The sequence below is a fragment of the Panthera onca genome, chromosome B1 (genome assembly GCF_046562875.1).
Source record: "Panthera onca isolate mPanOnc1 chromosome B1, mPanOnc1 haplotype 2, whole genome shotgun sequence".
NCBI lineage: Eukaryota > Metazoa > Chordata > Mammalia > Carnivora > Felidae > Panthera > Panthera onca.
Genome location: NC_138342.1, coordinates 67,552,008 through 67,579,801, shown reverse-complemented (window position 1 = coordinate 67,579,801; position 27,794 = coordinate 67,552,008). Strand labels below are relative to the sequence as shown.

Genomic DNA, 27,794 nt, shown 5'->3' with positions numbered 1-27,794 from the left:
TCCGCTGGCAGGGCTGGCAGTGATCAGTGAAAGATGTCGTCTCAGAACCTAGCCAGGGGCCCCGGCTTCAGCAGGATCTGACCGTGACATCTTAGCCAGAAGGGGACTCGAGCTGGTGAAATGCCTGGGCTATCATTTGTTGAACACGTGAGAGGCATGGAGACCCCTGGATGAGTGGCTCCATGACTGAAATCAGCAGGTCACTCTGGAAGTAATAGGAGAGGGGAGAAAAGAATCTTCCTCCCAAGCAGAAAATGTTCTTGGAGCAAAAATGGAAATGAGGAAGGTTGAGTGAGGAGAGGAGGTGGGGAGGGGCCCTAATTTACAACACTTACTGTTGGAAATGTGGGGTTTGTAAGAAGCAAAAGCTGGAGGCACCTTGGTCTGAACCAAGGAGATGACATTTCTCCTTTTCTGAAGTCAAAGGTGTACAAGAGAGGAAGGTGGGAACTGCAGTCATTTTGCTACCAAGGGAGGGAAGGGAGTGAGGAATAAGTTGACGTGTTTCGGGCCGGGCGGAGGGCTTATGTTTGTGTGGCTGTGAGGTCTGAATTCTCTCCAGCTCACTCCGTCTTAGTGGATAGAGTGTGACAGGGCTCCCGGTCCAGGGCTCCGAACCATGGAATCCACCCTCGTGGAACCCGTGCTGCCTCCTTGCACCTGGAGAGGCTCTGCGTGGGAAGCGGATGAGCTTTGAAAATAAACGTTCCACTTGTAGGCTGCAAGACCGGAGCTGGGATGTGACTCCAAGTCCCGGAACACGTGTCCCCCAGATGCATTCCCTGCTTTTAGTTGCTGCAGCGGTGCTGGCAGCTGCAGTGAGCTCTCACAGCCCCGAGCCCGTCCCACTGTGCTCACAGCAAGTCTCATTGCACTGAGGCTGAAAGGCTTTGAGAAAGTTACCTCTGGATTAGGAGGAGGGAAGGGGAGGGAGCTGGTGCTCTCCCCAGGTGACCTGCTCTGCACTCACGGCCCCTGCAAGGTTCCTCAAAGCTGTCCTAGCCAGGCTAGACCCATGCCAGGCCTTGGCCCAGGAGCTGTGTCCTGCACCTTGGATTCCTGATGGAGGCAAAAGAAGTGCTGGTGCCAACTGCAACCAGCTGGCCGGCAGAAGTCGCCCAGGAGAACTCTGCCATGTCCTCCACATCCTGTCCCCCGATTTTGCTCTCAAGAATGGCAGGCTTGGTGGGTACTCCGCATGTCAATCACAGAGCTGAAAATGAAAATGAAATGAAAGGGTTGAAAAGCACCGAAACATCCTGATGGAGTGAGCATCCCAGACTGGTAGTCAGTGGGTCTGGGGGCCTCCTTGCACCCCAAGCGGGAAGGGTAGGCTTGCTTTGAGGAACCTTCCCGAGAAGAAGCAGTATCTCTCAAGAGAGTGAGCTCTTTGTGTACAATCAGACAGTGGCGTGTTGAAAATTCTTTCTCTTAAACACATCCCTTCCATCCTTCCTACTTCCACTACTTCCAAGAATGCTTACTATTCCATTGGCGAACTTTTCTTTACTCGGAACTGCCAGATGTACAACTGTGTGCTGCTGCTTTTGGAGGTGGGGTGAAATCCAGAGCTGACCGCTGCTTTCAGGGAGCTTACAGTGGAGCTTCTCAGACGAGGTTATAGATGCAAGGAAAGATACCTGACTAGGACTCTCTGCATTCCTAACCTGGTATTCAGCAGCCACCTGCCCAACCTCCAACTTGGCCCAACCTCCGTGCTCCCCAAAATGATCCCCTTGGTTCTCCTCCCCCCCTGAGGTGCAGCTTCTCTCTTCAGGAAACCCTACTCCACCCTGCCAGCCTCAAACGAATCCCTCTGCCTTCTGAACAGCAACCTACTCATCTTCACAGACTTGGCCACTTATCACATCTTTGGGATGGATACCTCTTGGTGGATTGGATTCTTTAATTTCAGTGTGACAGTGTCAGCTTTTGGGAACTCAGAGCTGGTTCTTTCCCTTATGAGGTGGACTGGTGAGGTCTGGATCAAAGAGCTGTGGCTCCCTTGGCCCTTCTCCAAGTACTTTTGTGCCTTTCTCCCTCCCCTCTGCCTGGGAAAGTCCCATTCGTTATCAAAAACCCAGGTCAGAAACCACATCCTCTCTGCAGCCTCCTCCTCCTCCTCCTCCTCCTCCTCCTCCTCCTCCTCCTCCTCCTCCCTACGGGAGTCACTACTGCCTGTAGCGCTTCTTCTTCCTTTGGGTTTGCCATCTTAATCCTGGGGCCCTAAGGGTCTCATCTTGAGAGATGAAATCCCCCTCAGTATTTCTTCCTGGGACCAGGGCTTCTAGAGCTGGTGGGCAAGTCAGGTCCCCGTTGGCATCCTCACATCTGTGTTGTGCTAGGGAATAACAATTGGCTTTATTTTTATTCAAAAGACTGTTTCTCTGAGATGCACGTTTTGGCTTGAGATGTGACCTTTGCAAGCAACCTTTTTGGACAATGGGGATGGAAATAGTCTTCACTCTGGAAGCTGGAGCTTCTGTCCTACTGGCTACAGAAGTGTCTTAAACATAGAAACATGCATTGTAAATGGGAACAATAAACAGTGGTTGTCAACCTTGCCTACTTTGGAATTGCCTGGAGAGCTTTAAAAATATCATGGCTGGGCCCCACCCCCAGGTCCTGATTTAACTGGTCTGGGGTGTAGCCTGGGCTCCTGAGACTTTTGAAAGCTCCCTAAGTGATTCTGATGTGCCACCCAGGTTGAGAACAACTGCTGAGCTGGGCCGCCTGATGACTATTTGCAGGAAGAGGAGACTCTTAATTAGCATCTCTAGGGGGTATGCAATGCCAGGGAAGAATTCTGAGAATTAAAATAAGTCATTAAAGGGGAAAAAAAGGACAGGTAGGCAAAACAAGACCTGCACAAGTAAATTCAGGATAAGGATTCCTTTTTTTTTTTTTTTTTTAATCTTCGTGTCCAACGTGGGGCTCGAACTCATGACCCAGAGATCAAGAGTCCCATGCTATACTGACTGAACCAGCCAGGTGCCCCTGGGATGAGGGTTCTTAAAACAGCCTATTCTACTGGACTAGTGGAAGACAGGGAAAAGATTCAGAGGAGACAAAGGAAATAGGTAGTTTTGCTCATTGAAAAGCTCAAGGCCGAAGAGGGGAGGCCCAAGGGAAGCTGGACCTTCCAAGACACAGGGAAACACCAGTTGGCAAGGGATTTACCTGTGAAACCAGAATGGTTTTGACTGGCTGTCCATGGGGATGTCCAAGGAGCAGACAGGAAAAACCATTACTTCTCAAAAGAACCAAAAGGGAACCAAAGCCTGGAGCAGCCCCTATCTCTGGGAGATGAAAGTAAAACTGTTCACAGAGGCCATAACCCCTGATATGGGGGAGACCACAACCCATGGGTGGAGCCTGTGCACTCAAAGAGGGTAAGGACAAGGGCCTCAGAGCATTTGAAACATATTCAACTCCTTGCCAGTGGGCCAGGATACACAGCTCTCCAAGGGTGCCATCCTCACTGTGCTCTACGTGGATGGCATCCCTTCATGGAATATTCCAGAGACAATGAAGGTTGTACCTTCAGCAGTTGGGCAGCACTTGGCCTTGTCCACCACATGTCATTGTTGCACCCAAATCCCCACGTCTCATAGCGGAGCTTGGGGTTTCATTTGAATCCAAGGATCAGGAATTCAGAATTGGGTGCGTCTGCCTGATGGGGAAATCTCTCCTCCTTGGATGGGAACCCAAGAGCCTCAAGATGTGAGATGGGGTGACCCTAACACACCCCTGTGTTATCCTGTGATGATTGTGAAGAAAAATAGACCTTACTCCATTAGAGACAGGATACCCTCCACCTAGTAGGATGAGCCTAGCAGCAACAATGCGTGCTCTTCCAAACTTTACAAATGCAGGGATGCCTGGGTGACTGTTGGTTGAACATCCGTCTTCGGCTCAGGTCATGATCCTGTGGTTCGTGGGTTCAAACCCCATATTGGTCTCTGTGCTACAGCTCAGAGCCTGGAGTCTGCTTCCCATTCTGTGCCTTCCTCTCTCTCTGCCCCTCCCCTGCTCACAGTCTATTTCTCTGTCTCTCGAAAATAAACAAACATTAAAAATAGAGTGTGAAAAATAGGCAGAAGGTTTATTTGAACAAATTAGCTGAGAACAAATTTGTTTATTTGAACAAATAGCTGAGAACTTCCTAACCTGGGGAAGGAAACAGACACCTGAGTCCAGGAGGCACAGAGAACTCCCTTCAAAATCAGCAAAAACAGGTCAACACCATGACATCTCATAGTGAAACTGGCAGAATACAAAGAGAGAATTCTTCAAGCAGCTAGGAACAAACAGGCCTTAACCTTTAAGAGTAGACACATAAGGGTAGTAGCAGACCCTTCCACTGAAACTTGGCAGGCCAGAAGCGAGTGGCAGGAAATAGTGAATGTGCTGAATAGGAAAAATATGCAGCCAAGTATCTTTATCCAGCAAAGCTGTCATTCAGAATAGAAGGAGAGATAAAGCCTTTCCCAGAGAAACAAAAACTAAAGGAGTTCATGACCACTCTGCGAGTGGAATGCTACAAAGACTACAAAGGATCAGAGACATCACCACAAGCACAAAACCTACAGATAACACAATGGCACTAAATTCATATCTTTCAATAATCACTCTGAATGCAAATGGACTAAATGCCCCATTCAAAAGACATAGGGTTTCAGAATGGATAGAAAAACAAGATCCATCTATATGCTATCTACAAGAGACTCATTTTAGACCTGAGGACACCTATAGATTGAAAGTGAAGGGATGGAGAACCATCCATCATGGTAATGGATGCCAAAAGAAAGCCAAAGTAGCCATACTTATATCAGACAAACCAGATTTTAAAACAAAGACTGTAAATGTAAAAACTGTAAATTTTAAAACAAAGAGATGAAGAAGGGTATTATATCGTACTTAAGGGGTCTATCCATCAAGAAGAGCTAACAATTATAAATAGTTATACCCCCAATTTGTAAGCACCCAAATACATAAATCAATTAATCACCAACATAAGCAAATTCATTGATAATAATACTATTATTGTAGGAGAATTTAATACTCTACTTACAACAATAGACAGATCATCCAAGCAGAAACGTAACAAGGAAACAAAGTCTCTGAATAACATACTAGATGGACTTGCTTACTTTCATCCTAAAGTAGCAAATACACATTCTTCTTGAATGCACATGGAACATTTTCTAGAATAGATCACATATTGAGTTACAATTCAGTCCTCAACAGGTATAAAAAGATTGAGATCATACCATGCATATTTTCAGATCACAATGCTATGAAACTTGAAATCAGCCACGAGAAAAAATTTGGAAAGCCCTTAAATACATGGAGGTTAAAAGAACACCTTACTAAAGAGTGAATGGGTTAACGAGGAAATTAAAGAAGAAATTAAAAAATACATGGAAGCAAATGAAAATGAAAACATGACAGTCCAAAACCTTTGGGATGCAGCAAAAGTAGTCCTAGGAGGAAATTCAGGCCTGATTCAAGAAGCAAGAAAGGTCCCAAATTTACATCTTAACTTTACACCTAAAGGAACTAGGAAGAGAGCAGCAAATAAAGCCTAAAGCCAGCAGAAGAAGGGAAATAATAAAGATTAGAGCAGAAATAAATGATATAGAATCCAAAAAAAAGTATAACAGATCAATGAAACTAAGAGATGGTTTTTTGAAAGACTAAACAAAATTGATAAACCCCTAGCCAGACTTCTCAAAAAGAAAAGAGAGAGGACCAAAGTAAATAAAATCACAAATGAAAGAGATCACAACCAACACCACAGAAAAACAAGCAATTATAAGTGAATACTATGAAAAATTATATGCCAACAAACTGGACAATGTGGAAGAAATGGACAAATTCCTAGACACTCACACACTACCAAAACTCAAACAGGAAGAAATAGAAAATTCGAACAGGATCATAACCAGCAAAGAAATGGAATCAGTTATCAAAAATCTCCCAAAAAGAAATTAAAGAAGAGTTAATACTCTTTCTCCTCACACAGTTTCAAGAAATAGAAATGGAAGGAAAGCTTCTAAACTCTATGAGGCCAGCATTACCTTGATTCTAAAACCAGAAAAAGACCCCACTAAAAAGGAGAATTACAGGCCAATATCCCTGATGAATCTGGATGCAGAAATTCTCAACAAGATACTAGGACATTGAATTCAACAGTACATCAAAAGAATTATTCACCATGATCAAGCAGGATTTATTCCTGGGCTGCAAGGCTGGTTTAATATTCACATATCAGTCAATGTGATACACCACATTAATAAAGGATAAGAACCATATAATCCTCCCAATATATGCAGAAAAAAACATTTGACAAAATACAACATCTTTCTTGAGGGTTTTTATCAAGAAAGATGTTGTATTTTGTCAAATTTTTTTTCTGTATATATTGGGAGGATTATATGGTTCTTATAAACTGAGAAACTATCAGTTTCTCAGATATCAGATCTGAGATATCAGATCTCAGGTATCAGATATCAGATATCATATCAGATATATGTAACTATCCCTACTGAGAAAGTAGGGATAGGATGAACATAACTCAACATCATAAAAGCCATATATGAAAAGCCCACAGCTAATATCATCTCAATGAAATAATTAAATAATGATATCTCAATGAAATAATGATATTTCTCAATGGAGAAAAACTGAGCTTTCCCCCTGAGATCAGGAACATGACAGGGATGTGTACTCTCACCACTATTGTTCAACATAGGACTAGAAGTCCTAGCCTCAACAATCAGACAACAAAAAGAAAAAAAGGCATTCAAATCGTCAAGGAAGAAGTCAAACTTTCACTTTTCACAGATGACATGATACTCTACATGAGAAACCTGAAAGACTTCACCAAAAAACTGCTAGAGCTGATACATGAATTAAGCAAAGTCACAGGATATAAAATCAATGTAGAGGGGGCGCCTGGGTGGCGCAGTCGGTTAAGCGTCCGACTTCAGCCAGGTCACGATCTCACGGTCCGTGAGTTCGAGCCCCGCGTCAGGCTCTGGGCTGATGGCTCAGAGCCTGGAGCCTGTTTCCGATTCTGTGTCTCCCTCTCTCTCTGTCCCTCCCCCGTTCATGCTCTGTCTCTCTCTGTCCCAAAAATAAATAAACGTTGAAAAAAAAAAAATTTAAAAAAAAAAATCAATGTAGAGGAATCAGTTGCATTTCTATAAACCAATAATGAAGCAGCAGAAAGAGATATTAAGGCATTGATCCCATTTACAATTGCACTAAAAACCGTAAGACACCTAGGAATACACCTAACCAGAGGTAAAAGATCTGTATGCTGAAAGTTACAGAAAGTTTATGAAAGAGATTGAAGAAGACACAAAGAAATGGAAAAGCATTCCACCCTCATGGATTGAAAGAACAAATATTGTGAAAATGTTGATACTACCCAAAGCAATTTATACATATAATGCAATCCCTATCAAAATAACACAGCATTTTCTACAGAGCTAGAACAAACAATTCTAAAATTTGTATGGAACCAGAAAAGACTCCAAATAGGCAAAGTAATGTTGAAAAAGAAAACCAAAGCTGAAGGTATCACAATTCTGGACCTTAAGCTGTATTACAAAGCTGTGATCATCAAGACAGTATGCTTTTGGCACAAAAACAGACACGTAGATTAATGCAATAAAATAGAGAACGCAGAAACAGACCCATAAATGTATGGCCAACAAATCTTTGACCAAACAGGAAGGAATATCTAAAGGAAAAAAGTCTCTTCAGCAAATAGTGCTGGGAAAACTGAACAATGACATGTAGAAGAATGAAACTGGACTACTTTCTTATACCATACACTAAAATGGATGAAAGACCTAAATGTGAGACAGGAAACCATCAAAATCTTACAGGACAAACAGGCAGCAACGTCTTTGACCTCAGCCACAGCAACTTCTTACTTGACATGTCTCTGGAGGCAAGGGAAATAAAAGCAAAATGAACTATTGGGACTTCATCAAGATAAAAAGCATCTGCACAGCAAAGGAAATAATCAACAAAACTAAAAAGCAACTGACAGAATGAGAGAAGACATTTGCAAATGACATATCAAATAAGGAGTTAGTATCCAAAATTTATAAAGAACTTACCAAACTCAGCACCCCCCCAAAAAACAAATAGCCCAGTGAAGAAATGGGCAGAAGACATGAATAGACACTTTTCCAAAGAAGACATCCAGATGGCCAAGAGACACATGAAAAGATGCTCAACATCACTCATCATCAGGGAAGTAGAAATCAAGACCACAATGAGATACCACCTCACACCTGTCAGAATGACTAGAATGAACAACTCAGGAAACAACAGATGCTGGTAAGGATGCAGAGAAAGAGGAACCCTTTTGCACTGTTGCTGGGAATGCAAACTGGTGCAGCCACTCTGGAAAACAGTACGAGGTTCCTCAAAAAGTTAAAAATAGAACTACCCTACAACCCAGCAATTGCACTACTAGGTATTTATACAAAGGATACAAAAATGCTGATTTGAAGGGGCACATGCACCCCAATGTTTATAGCAGCACTATCGACAATAGCCAAAGTATGGAAAGAGCCCAACTGTCCATTGACTGATGAATGGATAAAGAAGATGTGGTATGTACACACACACACACACACACACACACACACACACACACACACACTGGAATTCTACTCAGCAATGGAAAAGAATGAAATCTTGCTATTTGCAACAACGTGGCTAGAACTAGAGGGTATTATGCTAAGTGAAATCAGTCAGAGAAAGACAAATATCATATGATTTCATTCATATGTGGAATTTGAGAAACACAACAGATGAACATAGGGAAAGGGAAAGAATAATAAGATAAAAACAGAGACAGAGGCAAACTGTAAGAGACTCTAATACAGAAGACAAATTGAGGATTGCTGGAAGGTGTTGGGTGGGGGAGAGATGGGCTAAATGCATGATGGGCATTAAGGAGGGCACTTGTTGAGATGAGCACTGGGTGTTATATGTAAGTGATGAATCACAGGGTTCTACTCCTAAGGCCAAGACTACACTGTATGTTAACTAACTTGAATTTATAAAAAAAATAAAAATAAAAATAAATGTAAAAAAAGGCACCTGATGTCAAGTTCTTCCACTGTTACTGATGCTAAGTTTCATCTCTTGGTAAAGTGCCAGATTCCTCCATGGTAAAATGTGATTTTCCCCTTCACAGCTAGTAGGCAGTCTGGAGGGTGATGCTTTGACACCATGGGAATATCCTGCTTCCTGGCAATCCTTTGACCTAATGATTTTAGCATCTGTATTCATTCGCAAGGGCTGCTCTCATAAGTACCACAGATTTGGGGGTTAGCCAGCAGGAATTTATAATTCATTGTTCTAGATGGTAGCAGCCTGAAATCAAGGTGTTGGCGGGATTGGTTCCTGCTAAAGGCTGTGAGGGCAGCATCCGGTCCAGGCGCCTCTCTCCTTGGCTTGTAGATGACTGTCTCCTCGTGTCACCTCACATCCCCTTCCCTCTCTGGGTGCCTGGTCCAAATCTCCTCTTCTTATAAGCACCCTGGTCCCATTGTACTAAAGCCCACACCCTAATGAACTCCTTTTAACTTGAATCTGTCTGCAAAGACCCTATCTCCAAATAAGGTCACATTCAGGGGGCAGTGGGGGTCCAGACGTCAACATAAGAATTTGAGGAGGAGGGAGCACAATTCAACCCACAGCAGCATCCATTGATGATTCTCACTGGAATCCATTATTTATTGGGGTCTTAGTTTGGGTTCCCTGGGAAACAGATTCTGGGAGGCAGATTTGTGTGCTGGCTTCTCAGGGACTGTGCTTGGTGACATCCATGAGAGACTAGGAGAAGCAAGACTGGGCAGAGAGAGAAGATGAGGTTCACCACAGCTGCAACAGAGACCTCAGTCTACACTGCAGGCAGCTGTATATCTGGATGGGTCTTCAGGGATATTACAAATTGAGGCAAAGGGCCAGGCCTTTGTGCCCCTTTATCAACTAAACATTAGACACAGCCTCCCACCAGGGAAGGACAAGCCCTTGGGCTTGCCAGCTTCCTCCATGAGGGCAGTGCCCAGAGAAAGGCTCAGCCGTGAGCTTTTGGACACCAATAGTGCGGGCAGTTGGGGGTTGAGTGTCCGGGCCGTGAAGCTGAGGCGGGAACCATAGCGCCTGGACAACTGGGGATGGCAGAGGGTGATTTTCCCCCAAATCTCCATTTGTTACCTGGCGCTTTTCCAAAAAGAAGAGCTTTTTCTCATCAACTGCAATGAATTATATACCCCTTTCTAAAAATATGGGGAAAATCTTAAATGCTTACATTTTTCCCGTTTAATCATCATTTTCCAAGTAAGGAGTTGATATAATTCAGCTCTGTTCAGAGTGGCATTATTACTTTTGCCAAGGTGGACCCCCTTCTGCCATAAAAACATCAGAAGTTACATTTTGCAACTGTGTTGGTATAAAGAGAAATACAACCTAGGTCTGGGTTCATTATCATGTATTTCATGTTATATTCTCTTGTTTTCCTTTGGAAGGAAATGTACTATGGGCTTTCAGCACTGTGTCTACTCTACCTAATGCATAACTTAGTCCAGGTTATGCTCCATCCAGATCCAGATCAGGGGCCAGGCAAGCAGTAATTGAAGAAGGTTGATTCTGAGTGCATATAGGTGCATGGGGTCAGTGGGGGTGACTGTCTAAGGGGAAGGGGCATTTAGCTCTAGTAGAAAGTGGCCATGTAGGAAAGTGAGGTGGCCTGATACATCTTTCCATTTTTCCAGAGAAGCCAGAAATAGAGACTTTTGAAAATTTGAAATTATTTATTTTTAATTGTTGGCTCAGTTTTTTAAAAAAGTCTTTGGGCTGATTGTAGAAGGAGTTGGCTAGCCATGGGCCTCCCTGGGGAGAGATGCTGACCGTTCTCATACTCGGTACCTTGCAGAAAACCCAGTACTTGTTTGCTCAGAAACGAATGAATGGATAGTTACATTTTGCTAAGGCAACCTGTTAAAATCAGGTTGGCTTTTATGCATCAAAACCAGGGAAGATCAGAAAACCAGGTCCTGGATTATGCTGCAAAGAAAAAACAAATCTTCCCTGGGTTATTCACAGCAACTTACAGACTTGGCAAAAATAAAAATGTGTGAAGAAAACCCTTGAAACCAGAGTTCATGAACTAGGTCAGGCTGCCTCAGTGATGCAGTCACTAACCAGACAATCAAAGGGGATTTCTTACTATGTTGATAGAAGGCTTTATTATTCAATTAAATTTTTTTTCCTACTTAAGGCAGATTCATTACTGTGGTAAAAAGACTGTGTTTTGTTATTTTTTCCTTTGCGGGCACCGAGTACACCTTACCACCAAGAGTTTTTCATCTGTGTCCTTGGCCTGTGGTTGCTAGGTGGGGGAGGTTGGGTCAGAATCCACTGGGTTCATGCCAAGCCCCGGGAAGGACCTTTCTCTGGTCAGAAGAGAGCATGAGGAGAATGAGGAGAGCCTTGAAGGGAATGGGGACAGAAAGCAGTACCTCCCAGGGGGCTTTCCATAGACTTTTTTTACCAGCTCTTTTGGCTTAGACATAAAGGCAGCAGTGGCGCCCTGTCAGAGCTTTCCCCCAAGATGCTCCTCCAGGGCTCGGCCCTCTGAGGGTCTGGGTCTCCCAGTCTTTATGCTTCATTGCTGAGAAGGTGCCTAACTCCTGCCCAAACTTCCGGGTCCTAGGCTCCAACCACTAGCTGTCTTGATTTCCTTAGAGAAATTGCTTGTTAGGAAAAAGAGAGAGAGAAGGATGATGATCCATAGTTACCCAGATATTTCAGACGATGAGGGCAGAAATTATCCTTTTTTTTTTTTTTTTTTTTTGCCACTTCCCCCAAATTGATTAGTTTGGGTCATGATTTTAATCTTAGTCTTCCTTCAGAAGGACCAACGTTTTTGACATTGTCCTTGCTCATTTATGGTCAGAGACATTAATGAGCATGTACATAGCTATAGCAAAATGTATGTATGCACACCTCCCTCCCCCCCCCATAAACATACTTACTGCCCAAGAGAAAATCAAAACCAAATAATTAATGGAAAAGGAAATTCAGTGTATCCATAGTGCAGTAAATTATTCTCTTTGTGCGCAATTATCTGTAATTCTAATTTCAGTAATTGTGTTTGATTTTAATTGTTTGAGAGAAAGAGAGATGGATGATGGGAGTTATCCTGAATCACAAACCCTGAATGAGTTTGCTTTTCTAAATTCACCTCAGAGAACCTGGGAGGGCTGAGGATCAGGGTAGGAAAAAGAGTCTCTGCTGGGACCTGAGGCATTTTTTTCCCCTGAAGTCCCTGCTTCCTGGTCACCCAGCCTCAGCCTTGCAAGGGTAGCCTAGTGATAAGAATAATGGTGTTTGGGGGAGCTTGGGTGGCTCAGTTGGTTAAGATCCAACTCTTGATTTCAGTTCAGGTCATGATCTCATGGCTTGTGGGTTCCAGCCCCACGTTGGGGTCTGTACTGACAGCACAGAACCTGCTTTGGATTCTCTCTCTCCCTCTCTCTCTGCCCCTCCCCTGCTTGTGCTCTCTCTTTCTCTCTCTCTCAACACAAATAAACTAAAAAAAAAAAAAAAAAGAATAATGGTGTTTTCAGTAATGGTTATTGAGATATTACTGTTTACTAAATGCTTTATATACATTTTCATTTGTCTTAAACTGTTTGAGATAGTCTTTTATTTTGTTGGTTTGTTTGCTTCACAGATAAGAGAGCTGAGACAAAGAAAGTGTAAGATAACATCCTGCCCCTGTCCCCCCCGCCCCCCAGCTAGGAAATGGCAGGTGGGCATTTCAGTTACCTGTGTGTCCCCTCACTTTGTGAAAGGAGCCCGTAACTCCTCCATGAGTTGTTCCAGTGAGCTCTGAGTCTCACGCCTAATAAATGATTCCCACCACCCCTGCACCCAAAAAAGCTTTGCATCAGTTGAGGGAGAGGAAGAGCTTTGAGGAAGAGAGTAAGAAGACATAAAGGAAGCAGGAAGCCACTTGGAAGGGTAGAGAAAGCCAAGTCTAAATTACTTTGTGTTTTTGAACAGCTGTCTCTCAAGGATTTGCTTTGGTGTCATACTGAATACTTATAGATAATAAAATAATAAAATAACTTTGATTTTTGCTTGTTTTGTGGGGTTTTTTTTTGCATTTTTACTAAAATATTAAGCAATTGACCACTTCAGATAAAGCTGTTCTAACACTTGTGTGGCCACTCCTACTGGACGCCAGACATTTTCAAAAGTGAACTGGAAGCAGAACGGTATAAGTCTGACATTTTCTCTCTTTTTAAAAAAAAAAAATTTAATATTTATTTTTTGAGAGGGAGAGACAGAGTGCGAGCGGGGGAGAGGCAGAGAGAGAGGGAGACACAGAATCTGAAGCAGGCTCCAGGCTCTGAGCTGTCAGCACAGAGCCTGATGCGGGGCTCAAACTCAGGAACTGTGAGATCATGACCTGAGCCAAAGTCAGAAGCTCAACCAACTCAGCCACCCAGGCACCCCATAGTCTGACATTTTTTTAAGAATAGAGGAAAATAACTCATCCCCTCCCTTTCCCCAATCTTTCAGTTTGGTCAACTTGTTTTACAGACTTCCCTTCAGGAAAAAGGCTGTCAGCACCATTCTATGATTATTAAGAGCCATTAACATTCTGTTTAAGAAATGCTTACTCCTATCAAGGGATATTTTTGCTTTAATGAGACTTCTTCCCACACTGAGGTGTGAAGGTAGGGCCCAAAGGCACAAATGATCTTCAGTCTTGGTTTTTTGTTTTTTTTTTTTTAAGTTTTATTTATTTATTTATTTATTTATTTATTTATTTATTTAGAAAGCATGAGCAGGGGAGGGGCAGAGAGAGAGAGGGAGGGAGAGAATCCCAAGCAGGCTCTGCACTATTAGCACAGAGCCTAATGTGGGGCTTGAACTCACAAACCGTGAGGTCATGACCTAAGCAGAAATCAAGGGTCAGACACTTAACTGACTGAGCCACCCAGGCACCCCTTCAGTCTTGGTTCTTTTAGCAGCTCACTTCTTGTGTTTTTATATTATAGAACTGTTTTTGTGATGCTTTGAAAGCAATCCTTGTCTCATCCTTTAGTACACTTAAGTATACTTTTCTCCACTCCGTACCTGAAAAAGACAGAAAGCAGGAAAAGAAGGAAGGAAGGGAGGAAGAACGTGTGTAGGGCATGCTTCCATCTGGGCTCTGTCACTAGAAAACCTTTTGCCCACATCACTAAACCAAGAGAGAAGCTAGGTTTCCTTGGTTGTAAATGAGTCTCCGCAGGGATCCCCCCTGCCTTGCAACTCAAAGTGTGGTCCTCCAGGCAGCAGCAGTGGTGTCACCTGGGAGTTGGTTGCACGTGCGGAATCTCTGGCCCCACCCAGACCTACTAGAGTTGTATCTGCAGTTTAACAAGATCCGCAAGTGATTTGTGGGCACATTGATTTGAGAGGCGCTGTCCTTGTCCATCTCCCCCATAGCAGGCTATGTAACAGGATCACCCAGGGGGAGCCCCCCGAGTTGCCTTGTCAGTGTGAGGCCCTAGGATACATGTATAGAGTTTAGAGCTCTTCAGGTAATCTGAGGCAGCTAGCCCAGCCCAGAAGCCCACTGTGCCTCATATAGAGGCTAGCCCCCCAGGGCACAGGACAGTGTGAGAGGGGAGGGTGTGTCTGCCTTGGCACATGGAGGAAATCCTGCACATTTTCTCTACTCTCACCCACTAGACCATCTTCCACGATGATTTCCTGTCTGTCTTTCTAAATTTGATCACATGAAATCCTTACTGGGCACCCTACTGTTCTCATGATCAGATATATTCTACGTCTCAGCATCATACATAAGTCCCTTTCTGGTCGGGCCCCTGTCTGATTTTCTTTTCTTTTCTTTTCTTTTCTTTTCTTTTCTTTTCTTTTTTTTCTTTTCTTTTCTTTTTTTTCTTTTCGCTTCATTTCTTTCCTTTTCTTTTTTTAAATTTTTTTAATGTTTATTTGTTTTTGAAAGACAGAGAGAGACAGAGCACAAGCAGGAGTGGGGCAGAGAGAGAGGGAGACAGAATCTGAAGCAGGCTCAGGTGGGGCTCTAACTCACGAACAGTGAGATCATGACCTGAGCCAAAGTCAGACGCTCAACTGACTGAGCCACCCAGGGGCTCCTTTTCTTTTCTCTTCTCTTCTCTTCTTTCTCTTCTCTTCTCTTCTCTTCTCTTCTCTTCTCTTCTCTTCTTTCTCTTCTCTCCTCTCCTCTCTTCTCTTTTCCTCTTCTTTTCTCTTCTCTTCTCTTCTCTTCTCTTCTCTTCTCTTCTTTTCCTTTTCAGAGAGAGAGCACGAGTGCGAGCTGGGAGGGGCAGAGGGGGATGGAGGATTGGAGGCAGGCTCTGTGCTGTCAGAGAGAGAGGTCTGACCTGAGCCCAAGTCTGATGCTCTACTGACTGAGCCACCCAGGTGCCCCCCTGTCTGATTTTCTTATTTCATTGTACTCCCCCAACTCTCCTCCCCACCAGGAGCCAAACCAAATCCCTCTGCTTGAATACACTGAGCCTTCACACCTCCAGCCTTTCCTGGTGCCATTCCTCCTACCCCTCAGGAGCTGCCATGGTACGGGTGCCTCTCCTTCATTGTTCCCCTCACCCCGTGATGGTGTGTTTAGTACCCATCTAGAAACTGCCCACAAGTGAAGAGACCAATTCTGTCTTGTCTGGACCTGGGTAAGAACAGTTTTGGCTGGGGGTGGGGATGGGGAAGAAGGACAAAAACTTAGTGGGCGTAAGAGAGAATGGGCAGTGAAGAACTATAATCTCCTATAAAGAGACCAATCTATCCAGTAAGCTTTTCTGGGAAGGGAGCAGGGAAATGGAAAGGATCTAGGTGGGGAATTGGAGTCAAGAGAAGTGTTTTGGTGTTTTGTACATGAGAGAAATAGCAGTGTGGTTGTAGGCTGGTGGGAATGATATAGAGGGAGGGTATTTCTTGATGACACAGAGAGGAGAGGAGAGTTGCAGAGCAACAGAGTAGGATGGAGTGGATAAGATGCACAAGGAAGGCCAACCAGCCTTAAAGGGAGTGTGGATTGGCCTCTGTAGTAATAGAGAAATCTGGGGGTCACAGGCTGAGATGCTGGAGGGTGGACTGAAGAGATTCTGGTATTTTCAATGAAATCAGAAGCAAAGCTATCAGATCAGGGGCTGGGGGGAAGGGATGTGTTGGGGATGAGGGGATTGGAGCAGGTATGAAACTGATGTCCAGGCAAGAGAGAGCACATATGGACCAGGGACATGTAATGATCGCTGAGTAATATTACATCCAAGTGAAGCTAGTGGTCATGAGTTTTAAAGTGAGACCAATCAGCATGGTTGTGTATCTTTCTCTGGCTAAGTTAGTTGCACAGGCACAAGAACACATGTTCCCTGCCCTCCCGGAGATTATGTTTTAGAAGGGAAGATGGCATTAGATCAATAATTCCTTGTTTATTACAATGTGATGGCTGCTGTATTGAAAAACACAGAAAGCAAGAGAGCATCCAACATGGATACCTGGCCTGGCCTGAGTGCCTGAAGTGAGTCTTGTATGTTTGGAATGAGGTACTAGAAAAGACTTAAATTCTTGCCTTTTTTTTTTTTTTTTTTTTGAGAGAGCGAGCGATCAGGGGAGGAGCAGAGAGAGAGAGACACACACACATAGAGAGAGAATCCCAAGTAGGCTCCGAGCTGTCAGCACGGAACCCAATGCAGGGCTTGAACTCATGAACCATGAGATCATGACCTGAGACAAAACCAAGGGTCGGACGCTTAACCGATTGAGCCACGCAGGTTCCCTGTTTTTGTTTTTGTTTTAAATTACAAATAGTGTGGTACAGTAGCAGAGTCATAATGAGTTACCCAACAATTTTGTGTTTCTTAGTGATCTGCTATGACTGTCATTCTGTCATATAAGCCATAAACCAATGAGGAAAAGTAACATTTACTCAGAACTTTAGAGCATGTTAAGTGGGCCTAATTGAAGGCAGGAAGGATACTTGAGGAAAATAGGCAGTACATGTAAGATGCATGAAATATATCTTCTCTCTCTTGTTCCATTCGCTTTCTGTTAAATCTTCCTAGAAGATGCCGGCAGTTGCTTAAACATTCATGCCATGGGAGGAGAGAACATATCTTCTTGTGGTCCATGTGGAGCACAAGAGAAGGAGGTTTAGTGGAGGGAGATGGGAATTGCAAAGAGGGGCTGGTGGATATTGTAAATCTAACAGAAGTAGAAGGTTTTAACAGTAAACAGAAACCTTTTGCTTTTCAGCCTGTAAGACCCTGTGAAAATGTTCTGCTTTCGAGAGAGCTGTTGAAATAGCACCTAGGAGAAATTTGCCTCAGGATCTTGAAACCTGTAAACCCAAACCTTTAAAGGGAAGATGTCGGGTCTAGTTGAAATTCTTTGTTAATACCATTTGGTGAGATGAGTGGCCATGGAGGGCCTTGTTCTGTCCCTGGCAGCCCCATATCAGGACCTCTCTCTCAGGGCTTGGCCAGTCAGCAAAACACTCTGGGACCCTAGACTAGTAGCATCAACACCGCCCGTGAACCCTTCACAGACCCACTGAATCAGAATCTCTGGGACGGGGCCCAGCATCTGCATGTAAACATGATCGCCTGGTGATGTGTGTAGCACATTAAAGTTGGAGAAGCGGTGACCTAAAATACTATCGATCTTTCATCCCAGTCCTTTGTTGTCAGCCTATTTGTTAAATAATTTCAGAGATAAATTACTCCTACAGCTCCCAATGAAACCAAAGAGGTGTAAAGAAGCAAGGGCAGGTGCAGTCACACTGGGAGAATGAACAAGAAGTCTTTCAGGAACTCTGCTAAGAGTAGAGCAGGATTCTCTACCTTCGCACTGCTGGCATTTTGGTAATGATAATTCTTTGTTGGAGGGAGAGTCTGGGCACTTAGGCAGCATCCCTGGCCTCTACGCACTGGATGCCAGGAGCGCCCTTCAAGTTTGGGTTTGTGACAACTAATAATGCCTAAAGACTTTGCTCAATGTCCCTTGGGGGGTGAGGAGACAAAATCACCCACCCCCTTGAGAAAGCACAGGCTTAGAGTGATAAGGAGTGTAGGTGTCTTCGAAGGGGGTTATCAGGAAAGGGAATATTTTACAGAGGCAGTGGAGTGGCGTTCCTAAGAGGGGCAATAATATGTGCCAGTGCTCACTGCTCACCAGGCATGGCGTGCATTTTGCGTGCTCACCTCTTTTCATCTTTATAACACGTTTGTTGTGAAGCAGGTACTATTTTACCCACCTTATGGATGGAGGAACCAAGGTTTAGAGATTGTCACACTGATAAGTGATATGCAAGGGATTCAGTCCCAGGTTCATTTCATTATTTTTTAAAATGTTTATTTATTTATGAGGGGGGGAGGTTCAGAGAGATGGGGGACAGAGGATCTGAAGCGAGCTCTGTATGGACAGCAGAGAGCCTGATGTGGGGCTTGAACCTCTGAAGCATGAGATGATGACCTGAGCTGAAGTTGGACACTTAACTGACTGAGCCACCCAGGCCCCCTCCCAGGTTCATTTTAACCATAATGCTACCATAATTGCCAATCGTATACATATATGTGTACATATATGTATATGTATCTTTTATATGTATTCCTTATCTGTGTCTCTGCATCTATGGGTCTGCTGGCCTCTTAACTATCTTCTGAATCTAGGAAGGACTGGAGAGGAGAAACAGCCATTTACTGGCCAGAGCCCCAAACTGACTTTCAAAGCACTTGAGCAGGCTGGCAAGGCAGGTATCCAAGCACAGTATCTTCTCCGTGGCAGCTTCCGCCCCTCCCCCAGGAGGCTTCACCCTGCTTGTTTGCTCTGATTGCAACCTCTCCCCTCCCCTTGGTGGAAGACAATTCGTTGGTGCTAATCACATCTTCCTGCAGCTTTCTGCAGCAGGAGCCCTGCTGCACACGCCGTCCCCCAGCCGGGTGCCTAGATATCAGAGTCCCGACTGTCTGGAGCCTGGTGGGGACAGCTCACACCATCAAAGGGAGCCACTGGGAGGGGAATGCTGACAAGACCAGAGTTCACATGAAAGGGCAGCCTGGGCTTGCCTACCCGGAGAGTCACTTAGAATTTATGGGTCCCTGAGGCCCCTCTGGAGCCCCTGGCTCTGCATAGGGTCAGCGTCTGGGTGGGTTAGAGAGAGCACCTAGCCCTCACTGGATCTCAGCTGCTCCATTTGTAAATTGAGAGGATGGGACCAGATGGTCTTCTAGGGTGTACCTCATAGGGCAGTGGTTTCTCAGCTCTGGTTGTGCATCAGAATCACCTCTGGAGAGAGATCCTGGCTCTCCTGGCCTTCATCTCGAATTCACTCTGCTCTGTGGACTGCAGCATGTAAAAGCCCAAGACACTGCAATGCACAGCCAGGGCTGAGAACCACTGCATCAAGGGCTTGGGGCTGGACTGATATAGTGTTGGGGCCCTAGCTCTGTCCTGAGATCCCCAGGCATTTACTTAACGCTCTGGGCCTCAGTTTTGCAACTCTGTAAAATGGGGGATATGATGTCTACCTCATGGAAGTAAAGCAATAAAATTAGGTATATTGGCAAAGTGATGGTCCATGGCAGGCATTCAGTGTGAGCAGGCTCCCTTCTCCAGCCTCCTTCTGACACTCTGTTTGACAGGGGTATGCATTTGTTTTTAAATTTTTTTTAATATTTATTTATTTTTGAGACAGAGACAGAGCGTGAACAGGGGAGGGGCAGAGAGAGAGAGGGAGACACAGAATCTGAAACAGGCTCCAGGCTCTGAGCTGTCAGCACGTAGCCCGATGCGGGGCTTGAACTCACGAACCGTAAGATCATGACCTGAGCTGAAGTCAGACCTTAACCGACTGAGCCACCCAGGCGCCCCTGTGCATTTGTTTTTAAAGAGGAATTTTTATTTTTATTATTTTTATTTTTTAAAAATGTTTATTTTTGAGAGAGAGAGAGAGAGAGAGAACATGTGTGAGCAGGGAGGGGCAGAGAGAGAGGGAGACAGAGGATCTGAAGTGGGTTCCTCACTGACAGCAGAGAGCAGGATGAACTCACGAACTGTGAGATCATGACCTGAGCCAAAGTCAAATGCTTAACTGACTGAGCCACCCAGCTGCCCCTAAAGAGGAATTTTTATACTGTGCGTTGGTTTAGGAAATTAAGGGAACCAAACTTCCTTCTGCACTCTGTTCCCAAATATTGATCTTTTCATTCGATCACTGTTGTAATAGGAGTTGTAATGATCTTATGTATGCAGAGTATTTGAAAGTGAACAAAGGAAGATTGTTTTAAAGGACACCTGGGTAGCTCAGTCAGTTGAGTGTCTGACTTCAGCTCAGCTCAGGTCATGGTCTTGCTGTTCTTGAGTTCAAGCCCCGTGTTGGGTGCTGTGCTGACAGCCCAGAACCTGGACCCTGTTTCGGATTCTGTGTCTCCCTCTCTCTCTGCCCTTCCTCCACTCACAGTCTTTCAAAAATAAATAAACATTTAAAAAAAACCCGAGAAGATTGTTTTAAGAAGTATTAGAGGGACTGATCTGGTGTGGTGACTGGTTTACCCTCCTCTACTCTCCATGCATTTTCTAAGTACTTCATGCTGAACGCCCTTTAAAAGCTTCCCTTGGCCTGAGCCCAGCGTCCAGTCACCTCAGTGCAGCAAATAAGACCTATTTGGCCCTACATTTAAATTTCTTTAACCTTTTTTGACCTCCCCTTCCCCTCTCACCCTGGACTTCAAACACATGCTTTTAAAAATTGTGGTAAAATATACATAACAAAATTTATTATTTTAACCATTTTAAGGGTGCAATTAACTGCATTCGCAATGTCGTGCAAACACCACCACTATCCATCTCCAGAACTTTTTCATCATCCCAAACTGAAACTCTGTACCCATTGAACAACTCCTCATTCCCCGCACCCCTCCCCCCCCCCCCCAGCTTCCTCCATCCCCTGGTAACTTTTATTCTACTTTCTGTCTTCATGAATTTGCCTCTTCTAGGTACCTCATGTAAGTGGCTTTATAAATTTCTTTTTGTGTCTAGTTGATTTCACTTAGCATTATGTTTTCAAAGCTCATCCATGTTCTGTGGCATGGGTCAGAATTCCATTCCACTTGATGGTCAAATAACATTCCATTGTGTATACGTCACATTTTGTTTATCCATTCATGTGTTCATGGACTTTTGGGGTTGTTCTCACCCTTTGGTGAAAAAGTACCTGTTTTCAACTCTTTGGGGATATATACCCAGAAGTGGAATTGCTGGACCACTTGGTAACTTTATGTTGAACTTTATGAGGAACCACCAAACTTTTCCCTGGTGGCTGAATCATTTTTCATTCCCTCCAGCAATTCACAAGGGTTCCAATTTCTCTACATTCTCGCCAACACTTGTTATTTTCTGTTTTTGTTTGGTTCTAGCAGCCATCTGAGTGCGTGTGAGGTGGTCAGATACAGGTTTCTTGTCAGATCCCTTTCCCCAGCCCAGGTCTGTGCATTTGTGGGTCCCTCTGCCTGAATCTTGCCTTCTCCTCATCCTTCAAGGGTTAACTTAATTTTCGCTTCCACTGCGAAGTCCTCTCTGATCCCCCAAACTAAATTATCTCCTATTTATTTATTTATTTATTTATTTATTTATAATCTCTACACCCGATGTGGGGCTTGAACTCATGACCCTGAGATCAAGAGTTACATGTTCTTCCAACTGAACCAGCCAGATGCCCCTGAATTATCCATCTTTTAATCTCTTTTTACATTATGCTGTTTGTGTCCTCTGCAGCACTTGCCATAATTTATAATTATACAGTAAGTGATTTACTTTTCAAACTCCTATTGACTCCAGGAGGCAAAAGCTCGTGTTTGTGGTCACCTTGTAGACCCAGTTCTAAGCTCAGTGCATGGTCTATAATAGGAGCTCAATAAACTGTCTCATGAAGTCTTGAGTTGCCTGGAGTTGCCAAGGCAAGCTGAGGCTGAACTGGATGCAGAATTATGGTGAGGGTGATTTTAGAAGTGAACTTGCCAGTTGGTAAAGGCAAAACACAAAGCAAGGGTCTTGACTTTCAGCCTATTTTCTGAGCTAAGAAGTCTTGATGCATTTAGGCTCCTCCCATTAGAATTAAGCCAACCCTGAGAAGTCAAGCAGCCAGCAGGGGTGTGGAATGTGGGGCTCTTCCTGCCTTAGATTACGTCCTGGCTGCATTACTTTCTGTCTTGTTGCCTTCATCTGTAAGATAGAGATCATATTACCCACCCCCTTGAGGTGAGTATTCAAAGACTAACTAGGGATAAATTTAGAAACACGGACTGGCACCTGGAAAGTTCTTGGTCAATAGTAGTTGCTACTATTATTTAGTAGCTTTCACTCCAGTGCTAGAGGGACATAGATCATGCACAGTTAAAGAGTTCCGCTAACTGCCTCCTCTGTCTAGTGCTCACAGATGGGTCTCAAGGGGAGCTGTCCACCTCTCCCTCTGGTCAGGTCCAGAATTAAGGGAGTTTTAATTTTTGGTTCTTAACATCTCTCCAGGACAGTTCTCTGGTTGTGTGGTCCAGAGGGGGTCACTACAATAATTCTCTAAACATTGCTCCAATAGAGTACTCAGGATAGATGGGAGGCTCTGCCTTCCACCCTGGAAACCAAAGGGGCTGCGGGTACTCTCTCTTTTGTTGCTGGCAGCTGGGGCTGGCCTTGTGATCCGAGCATGGACAAATAGGTGCTTCTGCCTTGGAATCTTGGGTCTTGATATATTCAGGCATAGGCCAAGGGTCAAATAGGGACTCTTCTTGGCAGTTGTGGAAGATTTAAGAGACCACAGTATGACATGAGTGTCCAGTGGTGCCCAGTGTCCAGGGGTGATGATGCCTGTAGTGGCATCCTAGGCAAATGGTTGATTTTTGTTTGTTTTGTTCTATTTTGTTTTGTGGCATGTCTATTTTATTCTGCGTTTAGAAAATATACATAATAACAAAGTCTATTAGGAATTCAGTAATAGTTTTTTTAATGACTGCTTTATTAGGTTATTACTCATGGCATACAACTCATCTATTGGCTTTTAGTATATTCACAGAATTGTGCAACCATTACCAAAATCAATTTTAGAACGTTTTTATCACTCTTCACACCAATCCCCCCCATACCCATTAACAGTCACTCCCCTCCTCCCTCCCTGCCCTCCCAGCTCTTCACAACATGAATCTACTTTCTGTCCCTATAGACAGCAAACTATTATTTTTTTTTTTAAAGTTTATTTATTTATTTTGAGAGAGAGAGCATGTGAGCGGAGAGGGGCAGAGAGAGAGAGAAGGAGAGATAGTGAATCCCAAGCAGGCTCCACACTGCCAGTGCAGAGCCTGATGCAGGGCTTGAACTCAAAAACCATGAAATCCTGACCTTAGCTGAAATCAAGAATTGGGCACTTAACCTACTGAGCCACAGACACCACAACAGCAAACTGTTCTTAAACCAGGATTTAAAGTATACCTTCCTTCCCTTGAGGTAAGGTTTCTACTTAAGTCTTGCATTACTATTGCCACAGAACAAATCACCCCAAAATTTCTCAACCTAAAGCAACATACATTTATTTTCTCACAGTTTTTGTGAAGCAGGAATCCAGGTACCACTGGTGCTGGGCCCTCTGCTCCAGGATCTCTCACAAGGCAGCAGTGTGTTGACCCAGGCTGCTGTCTTATCTGAAGGCTTGACTGGGGAAAGATCTGCTTCCAAGTTCACTAACACTGTTGTTGAGAGGACTCAGTTCCTTGAGAATTATTGGACTAACATCTCATTTCCTCACTAGCTGTTGGCTGGAGGCCACCCTCACTTCCTTGCCACGTGGGGAAGGATGCCATTGGGTCATCCCAATGTGGTGACTTACTCTAGCAAAGCCAACATAAGAGAGAATCTGCTAGCAAAACAGAAGTCACAATCTTTTGTGACCTCATCATGGAACTGACGTTCCCTCAATGTTTCTACATTCTATTGGTTAGGAACAAGTTACTAAAGGGGAAGAAATTACGCAAGGCATGAATATCAGGAGGCAGGGAGCATTGGGGCCATTTTGGAGGCTCTGTACCAAAACTGTCCTGCAAATGTCCTGCAACCCACCCCCCCAAGTATGAGATCTGTAGGCTATTTAATATCTTTTTAATACATTTTTAAAATTATTTTTAATGTTTATCTTTTGAGAGAAAAAGAGACACAGGGTGCTAATGGGGGAGGGTCAGAGAGATAGGAAGACACAGAATCTGAGGTGGGCTCCAGGCTCTGAGCTGTCAGCACAGAGCCTGACACAGGGCTCAAACTCACGAAAGGTGAGATCACACCTGAGCTGAAGTGGGATGCTTAATGGACTGAGCCACCCAGGCCTCTCTACATTCTTTTTTTACTTGAGATAGCCTGAATTGGTGACTCTTCTTTGCATCCAGACCAATATAGGTGTTTGCTACTTACTATTCTGTAATACTGTGATTCTGAATTCTGTTGATCTAGTTCCTTTCTCTGTGAGGTGTGAGCTACTTGATAAAATTATTGACCCTGCTTGTTACTCCTTTTCCCCCCAAAGTTATCAATTCTGTTTCTGAGTAGTTGACTCTCTCAGAGCCAACTAGGCAGCATCCATCTGAAAACTAGTTTGGGTATCAATCTCCACAAAGATCATAGAAAAGAGGTTAAAAATCTCTTAAATTAGCCCTATCAAAATAGGAAAACTGAGCCCTGTCAATATAACAGTCTCCTATTCAGGTAAGGGTTTTTGTAGTTTGTCCTCATTTGGGCTATGGCCAGAGGTTGCTTTCTTTCCCAGAGGTTCTGAAGAATTTTAGTATCAGAAATCCAGGGACACTTGGGTGGCTCAGTCAGTTAAGCGTCTGACTTCTGCTCAGGTCATGATCTTGGGGTCCATGGGTTCGAGCCCTGTGTCAGACTCTGTGGTGACAGATCGGAGCCTGGAGCCTGCTTCAGATCCTGTGTCTCCCTCTCTCTCTGCCCCTCCCCTGCTCATGCTCTGTCTGTCTGTCTCTCTCTCTCTCAAAATAATAAACATTAAAAAAAAAAAAAAAAGAAATCCAGAGCAAACTAGCAACAAGAAAAGGGAATTTGTCGCCTCACATAACTATGAGAAATACCAGGGAGGCTCACAGCATCAAGAGAACTGTAGAGCTCTGGGGGCTGCAACCAGTGGCCCAGGGCAGGCAGCTCTCCTCTCAGCTCTTGTTGGCATCTCCATAATCTTCTTGTCTCACTTACTTGGCCTCATTCTCTACTATTGTAATCATGCCTTGATATGTGACCTTTAGTCTTTGAGCCAGAAGAGAGAGAAAAGTTGGGTCAACTGTTTATTCCAGGGCCAGGAAGATGGAGTCATATGCTAGGCCAGGCCTGGGTTACATGGCCACATTCTTGTTGCCAGAAGAAGGACCATGAAAAACCAATAGCCACTACTGCCCAGCTCAGATCAACCATGTAAGTGATCCCTGAAATAGTGGAGATCCCATACTGGGAAGCATTGTCTGTGATAAGGCCCTGTCTAGGAAATGCGTTGGATGGATTCTTTTTTTGGCCAATGTTTTTCATTGTCCAGTGTCTTAGTCCACTGGCAAAATAGAGTCACATTGAATTTTTCCGTTATAGATTTCTTACTCCCTAACTACTTGACAGTTGGGAAAAAATTATTGGTAGAGACATGAAGGCCAGGGATGACATGGAAAATAGCTGTCCGTTTCATAGACTCATGACCAAGATTAAATTATAATAACAAAAGAGGCCACAACTTTTTATATACTGTTATTTTTTGTGATTTATGGGCAGATTGTCATTTTTTGTTTTTATCCTTTCAAGTAAGGAATGATTTGTCAAGTTTATGAAAAGCACATGCATTCAGAGACTCATTAATCTTAGTGCCAAGGGTAAGTCTTGTTTTCAGACCCATATAAATATGGATTGAGGTCAAGATAAGACTTGACCTTTGGGAGATGTAATATGGTTCTACTTTTGAATACGTATATTGACACTGAAGTTACCCTAGTAATTCTTCTAGACAAGTGCTATAATAGTCTCCCTAAAAACTTGTCTTGTCCTGGTACCATTCACAGTTGATCAGGGATGTTCTGACAGCCAATCACTTGTTCTTTGCCACATCTTTATGGAGGGCCTTGTATGTGCTAAGTGCTAGAAGCAATTGTGTGGGATAATATGCCTGATCCTACCTACTTTATAGCTAGGTTTAGAGTTCTCCCCTCAAGTAAGGAAGAAGCTCACTTTTAAATTTAGACTGGAATCCAGTATTAAGGATGGCAGTGGGGTGTAAAAAAGTAAAGATGAAACTTACTTGATGTCTCCCAGAGGGATAGGGGAGTGTGGGGTCAGGAACTTGGTTCTTGGTTCAGACAGACTAGAAATTGACTCTTAGCAAAGACACCTCCTAGCTTTGTGACACTGGGAAAATAGTTAACTTCTTTAAGCCTTGGTTTTCTCATCTGTAAAATGGGATTAATAATAATATAAACCCTATAGGATTGTTTGATGTGTTTTTAATAAGATAATCCAAGTAAGACATTTAGCATTGTGTGGGCATATTGCTTTAAAAGCACTAAAGTAGTTGTAATAATCTCAGGAATAATAATTTATTGGGGGGGTCCCTGTGTCCCCTTTATACCACACTTTTTTTTTTTTTTTTTTTACCATCTCTGAGTCAGTTTTTTTTTTTATTTATTTTTTTTATTTTTTAATATATGAAATTTACTGTCAAATTGGTTTCCATACAACACCCAGTGCTCATCCCAAAAGGTGCCCTCCTCAATACCCATCACCCACCCTGCCCTCCCTCCCACCCTGCCCTCCCTCCCACCCCCCATCAACCCTCAGTTTGTTCTCAGTTTTTAGCAGTCTCTAATGCTTTGGCTCTCTCCCACTCTAACCTCTTTTTTTTTTTTTTTTTTTTCCTTCCCCTCCCCCATGGGTTTCTGTTAAGTTTCTCAGAATCCACATAAGAGTGAAACCATATGGTATCTGTCTTTCTCTGTATGGCTTATTTCACTTAGCATCACACTCTCCAGTTCCATCCATGTTGCTACAAAAGGCCATATTTCATTTTTTCTCATTGCCACGTAGTATTCCATTGTGTATATAAACCACAATTTCTTTATCCATTCATCAGTTGATGGACATTTAGGCTCTTTCCATAATTTGGCTATTGTTGAGAGTGCCGCTATAAACATTGGGGTACAGGTGCCCCTATGCATCAGTACTCCTGTATCCCTTGGATAAATTCCTAGTAGTGCTATTGCTGGGTCATAGGGTAGGTCTATTTTTAATTTTCTGAGGAACCTCCACACTGCTTTCCAGAGCGGCTGCACCAATTTGCATTCCCACCAACAGTGCAAGAGGGTTCCTGTTTCTCCACATCCTCTCCAGCATCTATAGTCTCCTGATTTCTTCATTTTGGCCACTCTGACTGGCGTGAGGTGTATACCACACTTTTTTTTAACAGTTTTTTTTAAGTTTATTTATTTTGAGAGAGAGAGAGGGAGGGAGGGAGGGATGGGCAGAGAGAGAGAGAATCTCAAGCAGGCTCTGCACTGTCAGCACAGAGCCCAAAGCAGGGCTTGATCTCACAAACCATGAGATCATGACCCGAGCAGAGATCAAGAGTTGGTCGCGTGACTAAGCCACCCAGATGCCCCTACACAGGCTTTTATAAACTC

General features: G+C 43.8%; 1 protein-coding gene across 1 annotated transcript in view; it reads left to right on the top strand.

The window, feature by feature from the left end:
- SCD5 (stearoyl-CoA desaturase 5) overlaps positions 1 to 27,794 on the top strand; it is a 156,582-nt gene that overhangs the window by 66,413 nt on the left and 62,375 nt on the right. The window lies entirely within an intron of this gene.